Source organism: Aethalodelphis obliquidens, unplaced genomic scaffold (assembly GCF_003676395.1).
Source record: "Aethalodelphis obliquidens isolate GAN/ISIS:26980383/991018 unplaced genomic scaffold, ASM367639v1 scaffold134, whole genome shotgun sequence".
In the NCBI taxonomy this organism is placed as follows: domain Eukaryota; kingdom Metazoa; phylum Chordata; class Mammalia; order Artiodactyla; family Delphinidae; genus Aethalodelphis; species Aethalodelphis obliquidens.
Window position 1 is genome coordinate 129,869 of NW_020838078.1, and position 11,937 is coordinate 141,805.

General features: G+C 37.4%; 1 pseudogene; it reads left to right on the plus strand.

Annotated features, from left to right (window-relative positions):
* The first annotated feature begins 1,854 nt into the window (after nt 1-1,854).
* Nucleotides 1,855-7,049, plus strand: LOC113616345 (centromere protein K-like; annotated as a pseudogene).
* The last annotated feature ends 4,888 nt before the right edge of the window (nt 7,050-11,937 follow it).

Here is an 11,937-nt window from a genome sequence, read left to right on the forward strand (position 1 = left end):
TAACAGAAACACTCCCCATTCCTCCATGGTCCTTTCACATCCGAATTTCAGACTCTTGCCTCTGGCCTCTAACCTCTCTCCATCCTTGTCTCAGTTTGGACAGCATTACCTTCAGGAAGTCTCTCAGGAGGTTTTCAGAGGCAGAGATGCCATAACATAATTCACATTCCATATGCCAGTATTTCTATCTAGATTTCAAATAAACCCACCTATTAAGTAAAATTTAACTTCCACCAAAATGGAAGCTCTAAAATGAAAGGGGTCTTGTATTCTTAACTTGTGATCCCCTACAACATATACATGAATAACTGATAGCCTGCCTTGACATGGGCATTCAACAAAATTAGTTTAATTCTGTAAACTACAGGTTAGTAATCCTTTTCTGTAAAGAGCTGTAAATATTTTAAGCCTTAAGAGATATAGGTCTCTGTAGCAACTACTCAACTTTGCTATTGTAGTGTGAAAACAGCCATAGACAATCTGTAAACAAATTTGCACGACTGTATTCCAATAAAACTTTACTATGGACACTGAAATTTGAAGAAATAGTACTCTGATTTTTCTCAACTACTTAAAAATATAAAAACCAATTTTATTTCACAAGCCTTATACATACAAGGCAGAGGTCTGGATTTGACTACAGGTTGTACTTTGCTGACCCTCAGTATAAATGAATACAGTTTGAATCATTCCCAAATGTATCTCTATGATCCCATTCTTTCTGTTTCTCCAATTATCTTGTAGACTTATCCCTATCTCACCAGAGAACAACACTGATAAAAATCCTTCAATGAATGCCATGTTCCCTCTACTCTATGGGGCCCATATACATGTTAAATCCCAAACTTTTGCTCTCCCTTCTCTCTCCATATGTTTGTGAGGCAGGTCTTTTGCTTTTTGGCAGTGCCTCTGATGTGTTCAGTTTCCTTGTCTGTGAACTTCCATCAAATCCCTCTATTTCCAAACCAAGGGCTCACCCCTGAGCCCAACCCAATTAATGACTTTCCTAAGAATCTCTTCCTGATCACCCTCCACTAGGCTCCTAAACACCAGGCACTTAGCTCATTGTCCTCTTGTAGACAGCAAGTTGTCTGATTGTTTGCCCTGTCTCTTTTCCAAACTAGCTCCCCACAAGAGTCATAGCTGATTTGTCAACAATTCCACAAATGGGCTGACAAAGAGTAAACATTCAATCAACATTACGGAATCAATGACTCTCACCGCTGGGAGGCACAGTATAATTAACAAAGAAGACTGAAATAAGCTAGAAACCACTTAGTATATCTGGCATCATTGCTAGTATAAACAGGGGCTTAGTAGAGGAGCGCCAACAGGCAAAACTAAAAAACAGAAGCAGTGGCTCTGTGGTGGTAAGTGATGGGCTGAGGAGAGTGCCATAACGGTTGCAACTTGCCACTGGGGCTGCCTGGCATTTCACAGGATATGGAGCCCCAGCCCTGAAGGAGAGACCCCTTACTGCTGGTAAGATAGGAAGGGGGCAAGGCACAACCTTTAAAAGAATGATAGCCATTGAGGACATGACATAAACTAGTTAGAACCAACTAGGTCAAAGATGGTGGATGATTGACTTCCACTAGACCTTGAGTCTCAGTATATGCTCATTGTAATATATCAGCTAAAGGACACACCCACAGGCACCAAGACAGTTCTGAGGCCAATGACTATAAAAGGCCAAAATGCAGGTGGTAGCCCAATTCCTAGAAATCCCCGCCCCCTTCCCCAAAATAGTTGGAATAATCCTCCCATTCATTAGCCTATGAAATTACCCACCCCTGTAAAAACTGACAACCCTGTATCCTAGTGCCTCTCCCCTTCTGAGATGGCCCACACTCTATGGAGTATGTATCTCCCTAAATAAACCTTCTTTCAACTTACTATGGCTCGCTCTTGAATTCTTTCCTGTGTGAAGCCAAGAACCCACACTCGGTAGCTATCCCAGGGACTTGGATGTGACCTGGGATGTTACCATTCTCTCTGGCCCCACTTTCTTTCCTGCAACACTTGGGAGCTGGATACCTGTGATACTGCAACTTAGAATAAGAAATATATATTTGGTCCCCCTTTCTGGCACAGAGCTCCTAAAACCCTTGGAATTTCTGGTGCTGAGATTGAAAAAGGTATCTTTTGTTATGTTAATACGGTGGCTTTGGAAGGTCGGGAAGGGTGAGGGCTGGCTTGGTTGCCAAGATAACCAATTGATAAGAGAGCTGGAACTTTCAGTCCCATCCCCAGACCTCTGAGGAGGGGAGAGGGGCTGAAATTAAAATCAATCTCCAGTGGCCAATGATTTAATCAACCATGCCTATATAATGAAGACTCCATAAAAAAACAAAAGGATGGGGTTTCTAAAACTTCCAGGTTTGTGAACTAGAACACTTCCATTCGCCACAGTGCTGGACCCAAACTCCATGGGGACAGAAGTTCCTTTGTTCAGGACCTTACTCTAGGTATCTGTTCCTATTGCTGCTGATTCCTAACTTTTAATATCCTTTGTAATAAACTGATAATCTAGTGAGTAAATTGGTTTTCTAAGTCTTGTGAGCCATTCTAGCAAATTAATTGAACCCAAGGAGGGGATCGTAGGAACCTCTGATTTTTAGCCAGTTGATCAGAGACACAGGTGACAACCTAAACTTGTGATTGATATCTGAAGCAGAAGGGGGCAGTTTTGTGGGACTGAGTCCTTAACCTGTGGAATCTGATGCTATCACTGGATAGATAATGTCAGAATTGAGTTGAATTGCAGGACACCTAGAGAATTGCTTGGTGGTGTGGGGGAAAACTTCCCACGTGCTGGAATTGGGAATTGCCCAAAGTCCAGCCAGGCCTCAAGTGCCACTCTTATCTAGCTCCTGCACCAATGACAGCTCCAAAAACCCACCTGTTAGGAGGGAAAGACAAAGTGGTAGGGAACTGAGGAAACTGATTAACTTGAGGGCTTCCCTTCAAGTACTCCTTTATTCTCTAGCACATTCTCTGAATAGAGTGATAAGGAAACTCATGCACAGATAGTATAAGGCAGGGGTCCCCAATCCCTGGGCTGTGGACTGGTACCGGTCCACGGCGTGTTAGGAACTGGGCCACACAGCAGGACAAGAGTGGCGGGTGAGCCAGCGAAGCTTCATCTGCTGCTCCCCATCTCTCACATTACCGCCTGAACCATCCTCCCCACCACCCTGGTCTGTGGAAAAACTTTCTTCCATGAAACCAGTCCCTGGTGCCAAAATGTTGGGGACCACTGGTTTAAGGGATTGCCCAAGGTCCTAAAACTTTTTAAATTATCATAAGGCTAAGAAAATTATAAGCGCGAGTCACTGAATCAGCAAGATACAGTGTACTACAGATGTGGAAGACACTAGAGATGCTGAAGAAGAACTTACCAAAGAAGGTGAAGAAATATGAAATGATGTGGAAGAATGTCAGAATAAAACATTGCTTGCTGGAACTGAGACATTCACTGATTCAAATGCTCAGTTATCATTAATTATGTCAGTGAAATGTTTAACCACCACTGGAATTAGTCAATGGCAGAAAGAAACTCCTAAATTAATCCCACTGAATGAAGATGTTCTGGTAACATTAGGAAAAGAAGAGTTCCAAAAATTAAGACCTACAAATGGTACTGTCTAGAATGGTAATGTCAAAGAATGAAAAGATAAAGAAAAAATAGTGGCTGGATGAACAACAACAGATACTGGAATCTCTTAATATAGTAAACAATGAAACATCACATAGTGACATTTTTTTCTGAATTGAGAACCTTTAATAAGCTGAAAACAAAAATGCTTAATATAAAAGAATTAAGGGTGTGGAGAAAAAGGAACCCTCTCGCACTGTTGGTTGGAATGTAAATTGATAGAGCCACTACGGAGAACAGTATGGAGGTTCCTTAAAAAACTAAAAATAGAACTATCATATAACCCAGCAATCCCACTACTGGGCATATACCCTAAGAAAACCATAATTCAAAATGAGTCATGTATCACAATTTTCACTGCAGCACTATTTACAGTAGCCAGGACATGGAAGCAACCTAAGTGTCCATTGACAGATGAATGGGTAAAGAAGATGTGGTACATATATACAATGGAATATTACTCAGCCATAAAAAGAAACGAAATTGAGATATTTGTAGTGAGGAGGATGGACCTAGAGTCTGTCATACAGAGTGAAGTAAGTCAGAAAGAGAAAAAAGATACCGTATGCTAACACATACATATAGAATCTTTAAAAAAAAAAAAAGGTTCTGATGAACCTAGGGGCAGGACAGGAATAAAGATGCAGACGTAGAGAATGGACTTGAGGACACGGGGAGGGGGAACGGTAAGCTGGGATGAAGTGAGAGAGTAGCACTGACATATATACACTACCAAATGTAAAACAGATAGCTAGTGGGAAGCAGCCACATAGCACAGGGAGATCAGCTCAGTGCTTTGTGACCACTTAGAGGGATGGGATAGGAAGGGTGGGAGGGAGACACAAGAGGGAGGGGATATGGGCATATATGTATATATATAGCTGATTCACTTTATTATACAGCTGAAACTAACACAACATTGTAAAGCAATTATACTTCAATAAAGATGTTTAAAAAAAGAATTTAAGGAGAAACTCTTGATTACCTTGGGTGAGTTTTGAGAAGACCATTTTCCTGTAACTGATAGAAAATTGAAAAAGAAAAACATTGTCTATTCTTGCCTCCTTTGTTGTAGATTAATTGAGCATAAGCACCTGGGTTTAGTTCTGGGCTTTCTATTCTGTTCCATTGACCTGTGTGTCTGTTTTTATGCCAGTACCATACCGTTTTGATTACCGTAGCTTTGTGCATAGCCTGAAGTCAGGGAGCCTGATTCTTCCAAAAGTGTCCTTTCTCAAGATTGTTTTGGCTATTTGGGGCCTTTTGCATTTCCATATAAATTTTAAAATTATTTGTTCTAGTTCTGTGAAAAATATCCATGGCATTTTTTTTTTTGCGGTACATGGGCCTCTCACCGCTGTGGCCTCTCCCGTTGCGGAGCATAGGCTCTGGATGCTCAGGCTCAGCGGCCATGGCTCACAGGCCCAGCTGCTCCGCGGCATGTGGGATCTTCCTGGACAGGGACACAAACCCGTGTCCCCTGCATCAGCAGGCGGACTCTCAACCACTGCGCCACCAGGGAAGCCCCCATGGCATTTTAAAAAAAATAGTTATTAATTTATTTATTTGGCTATGCCAGGCCTTAGTTGCAGCAGGAAGAATCTTCACTGTGGCGTGCTGGATTCTTAGTTGTGGCATGCAGGATCATTTTAGTTGCAGCATGCAGGCCCTTAATTGTGGCATGTGGGATCTAGTTCCCTGACCAGGGATCGAACCTGGGCACCCTGCATTGAAAGCATGGAGTCTTAACTGCTGGACCACCAGGGAAGTCCCACCCATGGTATTTTGATAGAGATTTCATTGAATCTGTAGATTTCCTTGGGTAATATGGTCATTTTAACAATATTGATTCTTCCACTCCAATCACACAGTATATCTTTCCATCTGTTTGTGTTGTCTTCAATTTCTTTCATCAGTGTCTTATAGTTTTCCAAGTACAGGTATTTTGATCCCTTAGGTAGGCTTATTTTTAGGTATTTTATTCTTTTTGATGTGATGGTAAATGGGATTGCTTTCTTAATTTCTCCTTCTGATTAAAAAATGGGCAGAAGACCTGAATAGACATTTTTCCAAAGAGGACATACAGATGGCCAACAGGCACGTGAAAAGATACTCAACATGGCTAATCATTAGGGAAATGCAAGTCAAAAGCACAATGAGGTATCACCTCATATCTGTCAGAATGGCTATCATCAAAAATAGCACAAATAAGGGAGTTCCCTGGTGGCCTAGTGGTTAGGATTTGGCACTTTCACTGCAGAGGTCTGGGTTCAATCCCTTGTTGGGGAACCATCCTGCATGCCGTGTGGTGCAGCCAAAATACAAAAAAAAAAAAAAACAAAAACCCACAAATAACAAATGTTAGCCAGGACTTGAAAAAGAGAACCCTCATACGATGCCAGTATGAATGTAAATTGGTACAGCCACTGTGAAAAACAGTTTGGAGGTGTCTCAAAAAAAACTAAAAATAGTGCTAACATATAACCCAGCAATTCCACTCCAGGGTATATATCCATAAAAAACAAAAACACTAATTAAAAAAGATACATGCACCGCAATGTTCATAGCAGCATTACTTAAAACAGTCAAGATATAGAAGCAACCTAAGTGTCCATCAACAAATGAATGGATAAAGAGGTTGAGTAACATTCCATTTTATGTATATATGGAACATATATTTTGCTCCATATATACATGGACAAGAACAAAAATTTGCCATTTGCAGCAACATGGATAGACTTGGAAGGTATTATGGTAAGTGAAATTAGTCAGAGAAAGACAAATACTGTATGATATCACTTATATGTGGAACCTAAAAATACAATAAGTTATTGAATATAACAACAACAAAAAAAGCAGCAGACTCACAGCTATAGAGAACAAACTAGTGATTACCAGTGGGGAGAATGAAGGGCAGAGGGGCAATATAGGGGTATCAGATTAAGAGGCACAAACTATTATTGATAAAATAAGCTACAAGGATATATTGCACAACACAGGGAATATAGCCAATATTTTATAACCATAAATAAGGCATAACATTTAAAAACTGTGAATCACTATATTGTACACCTGTAACATACAGCTTTATACAGCAAATAAACTTCAAAAATTTTTTTGAAAATAAATTAATTAAAAAGAAATTTTTAAATGATAACAAAAATATAGAGGAAAAAAGAAAAACATTAAAAAATCAACTGCATAACTGATAGCATTACATGAAATGTTAGAGATTCATATAAATAGATTTTTTGATGTCCCACATGATCCATATGTCAAAATTAGTGATTACTTTTGGCCACCTTATAATGAACTGCTATTACTTAAAGGAATTGCCTTGAGACATCTAGACGATTCAATCCAAATAAGATTAGAATTCTTCTATGAGTAAAAAGGTGGTCTTTTTTTCCCACACAGTACTTAAAGAATCCTTTTTGTTATTCAAAGATAACAGAAACACTGAAGACTACTTGAATGGAGAACATAAAATCAAAGCACTTAGTCCATCTTTCTTTTATTCTTAAAATGGCATATGCTGCAATCTTATTCATTTTAATACAGTCCTCTTTCATTCAAGTCAGTGCTTTAGTGTTTTAAACTATGTGAACAAGAATGCAAGTAAAAAAAAAAAAAAAAAGAATGCAAGTAAAAAATATTCTAGACCTAATCATTACAAAACATTTAATGTACCTTACTTCATGCAATACTCTTTAAAAATTCTTTGTTAATTTATGATATTGCTAATGCAATATTTTCCATTAAAATTTTATGAGTTTCTTTTACGTATTTTGATGTCCATTTGATGCTTAACTCATTCATTTAGGAATTATAATGGACAGACTATTTTATTTGAAGATGGTTCTAAAATTAAAGTAGTATCTGATACAGAAGATAGCAAGATTTTAAAATATTTATCAAATCTGTTTCATGTATACTGCCTTAGTTTTAGATTTGTTTAAAAAAAGGAATATAAAATACTAATGGATAGAGTTAGCATGAAAACTAATGGATAAATTTATAAACTTTCATAAAACGAAAACTATTTTAATGTGTATTATATACCAAATGATATTATATATTAAACTACTCTTGATTCTGTTAATTATTACCAACAAAATTGTGTTCATAAAATTGTATTAATCCTTTTCTGGACTTTTCTGTAATCCTTTCCTGTGACTTTTCTGTAAATAAAACACTTTAATTTAAAAACAAAAACAGGGAATTCCCTGGCAGTCCAGTGGTTAGGACTCAGTGCTTTCACCACAGGGGCCTGGGTTCAATCCCCAGTCGAGGAACTAAGATCCTACAAGCCACGTGGCACAGCCAATAGATAGACAGACAGATAAATTAATTAATTAATTTAAAAACTAAGCAAAAAAGTGGAAGCAAAACTAATTGTGAAGTTCCTGGTAATCAAAGACTATGCAATTGTAATTAAAATAACTAAAAATAAATTTTAAAAAATTAGCTTGTAGCAATGTACTTTCAATTACAAAACAGCTTTTAAAATTGTTAAAACTCAGTTCCAATAATGTATAGCTATAACAGGACATAGATTCATAGATTTATGAAGATAGTAATCTATCTTCTAAGAATTTAAACTAAGGACATGGGCACAATAAAAGAAAAATATTTATGCATAAAATATCCTTCCCTCTCTTTCATAAAGCAATATAATTGTCCATTCCACCAAGGAAACTTTAAAAACCAATAAATCACCTATTCAACATTTACTCAGAGACCTCCTTATGCAGAACCCCAAAGTTCAATCTTAAAGAAGTAGGTTTTTCATTTTCTTCTTTAGGCAAACTTGAAATTTGGTTACTTAACTTTACTTGAAAAATATGATTTTTCTCCTGTTGCAGAGTCTGATACTGACAGAAGAATCACTGCTTGAACCCAGACCTCGTGTTCACTATCCAACAGAAAAAGAAATGTTGGACATAGCTTGGAAGAAAATGTCAATATGACTTTCATAGGAAACTGTGTGGCAGCATCAAGGAAGGTTGGCTGGGACTCAGCCCAGGGTCTGAGGCTTCTTCTGCCACGCAAGGCTCAGACAAATACGAGGGTGGTACAGGGTCCCTGCAGCTGCCCCTGAGCCAAGGTCACTCGAGGCTCTGAGTGCCTACAATTATTCCTCTTCCTCTTGGATCAAGCCCTTCTCACTTTCCAGAAGCCTGTTTTCATTTTCTGTGACATTTTCTAAAGTTTGATATTAAATCTTTGATGCCTGCATTGTGCTCCTCCAGCCTGACAACCAATGGGAGGGAAGGGGAATGGAGAAGAGGAAAGGAAGGGGAGAAAGAGGAGAGAAGACAACTTTGGGAGAGAGGGTTGTCAATGTGGAAGGAAGTGATACAAATAGGGAATGGAAGAAGGCAAGGAAAAATCCTGTGTGACTGAATTGGGATTGAACACATTATAAATACTTGAAAAAAATACACAAGCCCATACAGATTTTATATGTCTATATATACTTATATACAACTACATATAGTTATATATACTATATATAGTTATAGTTATATACATAGCTATGTCTATATATCTGAAAGGACCTAAAAGCAATAATCTATTAGTAGCACTGAGACTTTAGCTTCTAAATACCTTTCCACATTGTAAGAAATGAGTGGGGGGCAAGATGGGAGGATGGGGGAGAAAAGTCCTTTCTTATAGAATGTCAACTACAAAATACTGAAGGAATGATGTAGTTATAAAACATCATTTTGGACTATGATAGTAAAAAATTGTTTCTTCCAAACCAAAAAGGCATCATGATTGCAACCTAAATAAAGCTTGGCAACTTTTTTTTTTTAATCATTACAAGGCAAAAATTTAATGAAAATTAGTCAGTGGGTATGTAATAATCCAAAGGGCTAAACAGTTACATGGAACTGTATTAGAAATTTAAAATAGAAGTAAATGAAGTAACTGTTACATGTTATCATCATCTGATTCATTTCTTCCTTCAAAGATTCCCTGGCGTATTTCTTTGCTAAGATGACACAGTCTTGAAGACATTTCAGACAGACCTACACAGAGGGCATTCTATAAAATACCTGGCTTGTATGCTTCAAAAATAATAACCACATGAAAATCAAAGAAGGCTAAGGAACCATTCCAGATTAAAGATAATCTTAAAAAGCCATGGCAAGCTGTGACAGGGCGAGAGAGAGTCATGGACATATACACACTAACAAACGTAGTAAGGTAGATAGCTAGTTGGAAGCAGCCGCATGGCACAGGGATATTGGCTTGGTGCTTTGTGACAGCCTGGAGGGGTGGGATAGGGAGGGTGGGAGGGAGGGAGACGCAAGAGGGAAGAGATATGGGAACATATGTATATGTATAACTGATTCACTTTGTTATAAAGCAGAAACTAACACACCATTGTAAAGCAATTATACCCCAATAAAGATGTTAAAAAAAAAAAAAAAAAAGCCATGGCAGCTTGATTGGATCTATAGTCCTGAACTAGATTTGTAACAGAAAAAAAAATGCTATAAAGAAAATTATTGGGATAGCTGAAGGAACTGGAATATAGACTGTAGATTAGATAAAAGAATTGCATAAATGTTAAAGTTCCTGAATTAATAACTGTACTGTGGGTATCTAAATGTACATCCCTGTTCTTAGGAAGTATATATGCATACGTGGCATGATGTCTGCAACAGTCTCTCAAATTGGCCAGAACAAATAAAAAAGTTTACACATAGTGGGAAACAGGGACATGACAAACAAAATGTGGCAAAATATTTAAAATTAGTGAATCTGGGTAAAGGGTAAGTTAGAGTTCTTAATAATATTCTTGTAATTTCTATAATTTTAAGGTTGTTTCCAAATAAAAGTAAAATAAAAATAGTACGGTTAGAGTATACCCATGTATTTAATACATGTGTTGCCCAAGTGAGCACTTACACCCATTTGTTTAAAAAATTTTAAATACATAGAATATGTATGTATTAGTTATGTAAGTATAAAAGTATTTGTATAAAAAGTTTTTCTATTGTGAGAAAATGTTAGGTTCTGAAACAAGTATAGATATTTAGATTTACACTTTTTGAGTACTCATAGAACAGATCTACCTAATTCTCTTAACTCTAAGGATATTCCAATAATTCTGCCAGTTCCTGATGCTTATTATTTTTATGAATATTTAAGTGGTTCCTTATCTAATTATGTTATTTTTATGTATTTGAATAGCTAATATGTTCACATAGTTTAAAAAGATCAAATGTGAGACTTCCCTGGTGGTCCAGTGGGTAAGACTCCATGCTCCCAATGCAGGGGGCCCAGGTTCAATCCCTGGTTGGGGAACTAGATCCCTCATGTATGAGCAACTAAGAAGTCCGCATGCCGCAACAAGACCCATTGCAGCCAAAGTAAATAAATAAATATATTTTTAAAAAATCAAATGCACAAAACGACATACAGTGATAAGTCTGCTTTTAACCTCTGTTGACCATATATCTCTATCTGCCTCGTAAAGGCTCAGTTTACAACCGTTATCCTGGAATGATTATGAATAGCCCCTTCTTTCAGAATTATGTTAGTTTGAATGATACTTAGATCCCTGTTCCTTTACCAGACTGCCACACCAAGACTTACATCAACACCTGTGTTAACAGTGTCTGTGTATACTCCTGGAGGAATTCTACTAATATATAAGTTTACATAAATTTTATCGTTTTAAATTTAAACAAATGGGTATACCCATGCTATTATTTAACTTTCATTTTGAAACAATCTTAAATACATGGAAATTGCAAGAATATTAAAAAGAATTCTCATTTACTCTTTACCCAGATTCACTAATTTTAAATATTTTGCCACATTTGGTTTATCATGCTGAGGCACCATTACTTTCACATGGATTACAGTTTCTAGCCCCACTCCTCTCTCAAACGTCCTTCTAAATGATTTGGAAAAATTAATACAGAAAGGAAGACTCCAAGAGTACAATATTGAAAGCTTCATAGAGTACATTTGCAGAAATGGTAGCAGAGGAAAGGGGGTGTGCAGCCAGTAGAGTGTGGAAGGTACACAAGGGGAGCTAGCAATGCTAATTTTGAGAATCGAAGAATTACAAAATCTATAGGCATACAGATACTTCTTCTGTGATTTACATAAAACACTGGAAACTGTCTTTCCCCCAAGAGCCCTTTATAGACAAATAACTAACATGTGTACCATATGCTTGGAGGCATAGATGAAAAGAAAAAAGAGGTCGAAATTTTAGCTTTTCCTGCCTCAATCCTGAATAACTTCAGTATTTC